Raw genomic sequence first — 5,035 nt, forward strand, 5'->3', positions numbered from 1 at the left:
GCCTATGTTTTCTTCTAGGAGTTTTATGGTTCAGGTCTCACATGTAAGTTTATTCTTTTTGGGTTTATTCTTGTATATGGTGTAAGAAATTGATCCAGTTTCATTCTTTTGCATGTATGCATCCAATTCTCACACCATCATTTATTGACGAGATTGCCTTAACCCATTGTATAGTCTTACCTACTTTGTCATAGATTAATTGACCACATAGGCATAGGTTTATTTCTGGGCTCTCTATTCTATTCCATTGATCTATGTGTCTGTTTTTATGCCAGTACCATGCTGTTTTGATTATGGTAGCCTTGTAGTATAGTGTGATATCAGGTAGCATTATACTACCAACTTTGTTTTTCTTTCTCAAAGTTGTTTTGTTTATTTGATGTCCTTCATGATTCCATATACATTTTAGGAGGATTTGTTCCAGTTCTATGAAAAATGCCATTGGTATTTTGATAGATATTGCACTGAATCTGTAGACTACTTGCAGTAGTATCCCCTTCCTTAAAAACTGTTTGTCAAAGACAAACACTAATTTTAAAAGTCTTCTCTAAATTAGTAAAAGCCTTAGCAATCTGAACAAATAAACTGAACTTATTCAACTATTATACATTAGTGGGTTTTTATTTTATCTGTCTCATGGATGAAATTTTTAAATGAAAATATCAAGTCTCTGGTTGTCTGTCTATATATGTGTATGTATGTTTACCTCTGGAGGATATTACTAGAATTGGTTTATAAAGAGCTCTGTTAAATTGGCTTTACAGGGATTAAGTGCTTATATAAAAAGTCTCAAAAATATAATAGAAACTAACCCAAATGCTTTTTCATGATCATATGACCTGGGAAAGTATTTGATATTAAAGCTAGTTTGAGTTTGGTTTGGTTAAATAGGCACTCTTTAGAGTTATCAGATTTAAGTATAATGCTTTTATTCTACCTAGGTTTATTTTTATTAGTCAATTAAGTTTATGATATCTCTGTTGCAAAATTTGTCAGCCAGAAAAATAACTCAGTATGACGCAATTTTCATGAGTAATTTAAACATGATTATTAACAACTAATAAATAAATGCAAGTAAGATAAAAAGATTTTTTAAGGTAAACTCTTTAGCAATAATTATACTTATGCTTACAAAAATATATGGCTTTCCAAACTCTTTGGTTGCTTGAAACTTTAAAATTTTGCTAGCTAAATTAAAGGATATGATCATTGAATATCTAGATCATTTACAAATAAGATAAAATACTAAAACATTAATTGCTAAATAAGTCTAAGTTCACTTATTTTGATTTTTTATTATAGGTAAACTAAAAGATATATAGGTAAACTAAAAGATAAATTTAGATCTATTGATGAACATATGTAATTAAAACTAATTGGAATAATAAGGGAAACAAACAACTTTGAATAGAAGGAAATAATACGTTTTCAGTAAAAGAAAGTATAAGGTATGAAATTGCATGTTTTGAGGACATTAAAAGAAAGTGGTTTATCCTAAAGTAAGCTGGCTATTTCTAAATGGGTAAGAGAACAAGAGACATCTTAAAATGGACTAATAATGTTGTAAAAGGTTGGTGAAAAGGAGCCTTAAGAAAGAAAATGTTATGCGTGGTCAAGCTAAATAAATTAAAATGAATTTAAGGAATTTCAATATCAAAAGTAAGTTGATGCAAGATTAGTTTGATTCTTTCTCTGTTAAAAGGACAAAATTTTTCAGTACAATTGGTATGCTATTAATAAGGGATTATAAAAGGAAAGCAAAGATTTTGTGTTTTATTAAAATGATTTCCCATGCTCTGTATCAGGGTGTTGGTTCCTTTATTAACCACATCTTCTTAATACTAAAAGAGCTAAATTTTGCTTACAATTATTTAACTTTCTGTATTTGTCTGCAAAGTCTTTCATTGTCACCATGATTAAATGGATAACTAAATATTATGTTACAGTGACCTATGATGCTATTTGACCAAGTGCTTTAAATGTTTGATATTTTTCGATAAACTTTCCAAATTTCAAAAATTAAGTGAGTCTTGTTCTGAATCTGAAAATAACTTTCAGATTTTTAAGAAGGATACCTGAAACATTTGAAAGGTTCTCTTTCTCTCTCAAATATAAACAAATTAGGCATATTTGCTATGCTAAAGTTACATGAGAAGCATTGTCAAATACAAAATAATAATTATGCTGTATTTGTGTATATGTGGTATTGTTATTACCATACATATTCTAGAAATTATATAAAACTTCTAAAAATCTAAAAATGTCCTGATACGGTATTATCATAAAATCCTGTATGTTGCAGAGAAAAGCAAATTTCTTTGTCAAATACATTGTAATCAGATCTTTAACTATGTCTGGCTCGGTAAGGCTCTTCATTTAGTATCATAGTCTTACTCTGATACTTTTTACAACTCTGTTTCATCCTCAGAGAGGTTCATGGAGAGGACTCCGACACTTTAAAATATAGATTTATGATAAACTTCTAGGTCATAACATTGAACTGGGTGAGAATTTGTAGAACTCTAAGGAAAAACTGGATTCATAAAACTGCTAACAAAAAGATCAAGACCAACAATTAATAACGTGGGACTGAATGAATTGAAGATAATTATAATTTTTAACTTTCTTTGAAACAATGCTGGTTATTTTTTTATTTTTATTTTCCTAGATATAAGGATTTTTTTTCTCCTAAGCTACCTATGACCTACAGCAATTTGATAAATTACATCTTTGTAAGCAGAATTAAAACATTAATCTTTCCTCCCTACTTGATCCCTCTAGAAATCAGAAATTTTCAGTGAGTATTCTTATTTTCATGGCAATATTGTTATTTGCATAAATTCAAAAGGAACCTGTTCTCCTTGTAATAGGACACAATTGGAAGAATTGGTTATATAACCAAGGCTTTCACTGGAATGTCATATTTGAGAGAGATGTGCATAGACTCAGATGTAACCAGACAACTTTAAGAACTTTACGAAACTAAGATTGATTTACAGAAGCCAATAAAACCCTTGGAAATATCAACCTGGTACCTTGCTCACAGGATTCTCAGCAGCTTTACCAGGTGAGCGAACAAGATCACTTCCTGGCAGGTATGGTAACCTCAAGATATTTTGGAGAATTCAGAAGAGAGGAACCTGCCCAAATCTATAGGTGTTGTAGGCAGAGTCTAATGACAAGTTGTTGCCTTAGCTTTTCTGGCCTCGAGAGACCTTTTGAAGTACAATCTGAATCTTCAAAATCTTAGCAAAGCAGATTTATATGGATAATTACTATTCTTGCTGCTCTTATGTAATTAACAGACCAAGTTGATTGAAACTAGACGTATTTTGCAAACAAATTTTTCTTAATTTGGCTGTCTTTGGTAAAAATTAGGATGATTTTAGAGAGAAAAATTATGTTTTAGTAATACTCCTTTGTGGATGTTAGATTCTAGTGCTGTTCCTTGTTTATTGAGGCTTTGTTTTTACCTGTAAACTGGACTAGATCCTGACTTTTTCTACTTTCTTCCAATATCTGATTTTTCTCCCTATCCTTTGACTTGAGAACAAAATCATTGATAACAAAAACTACCCTTTTTTTCATAGCCATCCAAGCTAAAATGGGACAGTTTGATATAAACTTCAGAGAAATCACCATGGCAGTTAAACATGGGCAATCTTTGTGCCTGTTGCAGAAAAATCACCAGAGACATTTAAACTGCAAACCAGGAGAATCTGTCAGATTGTCACTGCCTGCCTTCATTCCATTTGAAACAGTTTCAAAGCTGACACCTAGAAATCTTTTTGAGTAGCTGCCTTCAGAACTCAGAAACTGGGATTATAGTCAGATTCACTTATTAACCATGTTTTTTTGTTTGTTTGTTTTCATAGAGACACCACTTACTAAATACCTGATTGCTTGCACGTAGGCCCCAGCTTTGGACACCCACCTGCATTGTTGCCTCCTGAAATGAGACACAGCTGTTTAACTGAATCGACTTATTCTCAAGAACTGAGACTGGTTTCCATAACTGATATATAATAATAATGTCTTAATGAAACTTTTCCTAATGTTTCAGCCCAAATTTTCAAGTTGGCAACAACATCAAGCTGGCTAAAAGATTCATTTATGACAAACATGTCTCTAATCTATTTCTCCGCTTTGAGAGACATGACGGACCCAGGGAAGGCATTGCCACCTTGACATGCTTGCTTGTTTGATCTATGATGTTTTCTAAGGAAAAGTCTTGATTGAAAGGGAAAGGAGGAAATAATGAAGAAACAAAAAGGAGTCACTATAGCCAAGGTAACAAAATTGCTTAAATCAGAATGGGCTGAAACATGAGGAATAGATGTTATTTTACTTTAACTAGGACTTAAACATTTAAATTCTTCAGTCATGAGTTAATGCCTGGAGTTATATATAAATCTTGTAGATGAATTTCTGAAGAATTTAGGAAAGAATGTTCATGAGAAAAGCTTAGGAAAGAATGTTTACATATTTAGACCACCTGACATCCATTATCCAGGCCACTCAACATCTGAAAGATTCCCATCTCGGAACAAACCAGAGGCTCAGAATGCAGGACTGTTCTCCTCAAGAATGTACTTTATAACGATAAGAATTTTCAACTTTACTCTTTTCTTGGGGACATTCTGGATGTTACCTGGTAGTTTTTCCAAATTTGCAAATCTGAAGATAATTGAATAAAACTTTGTCATTTAATTCTAGTGAAACCTCCTGGTTCATTTACACTAGGTCAACAAAGGAAAGCAGAGAAAAAAAATTAATTTATAGAATCCTCAAAATTTTTCATAACTGCAAGAAGTACCTCAGGAATTAGGGATGAAAGAAGGATGGGGCAAGATGTTTGAAAATAATAAGGAATAGAGGAAAGCTGCAAGACACAAGACTTCTACCTAGGAAAGTATAAAACATCGTGAAAAATGTTAAAGAGCTAAGTAAATTGAAATTGCAATTAAGCAAGAGAAAGAAACAAAAATCAGAAAGGAAGAAGCAAAATTGTCTCGGTTAGCAAATGACATGATAT

The sequence above is a fragment of the Pteropus vampyrus genome, unplaced genomic scaffold, assembly GCF_000151845.1.
Source record: "Pteropus vampyrus isolate Shadow unplaced genomic scaffold, Pvam_2.0 Scaffold22, whole genome shotgun sequence".
In the NCBI taxonomy this organism is placed as follows: domain Eukaryota; kingdom Metazoa; phylum Chordata; class Mammalia; order Chiroptera; family Pteropodidae; genus Pteropus; species Pteropus vampyrus.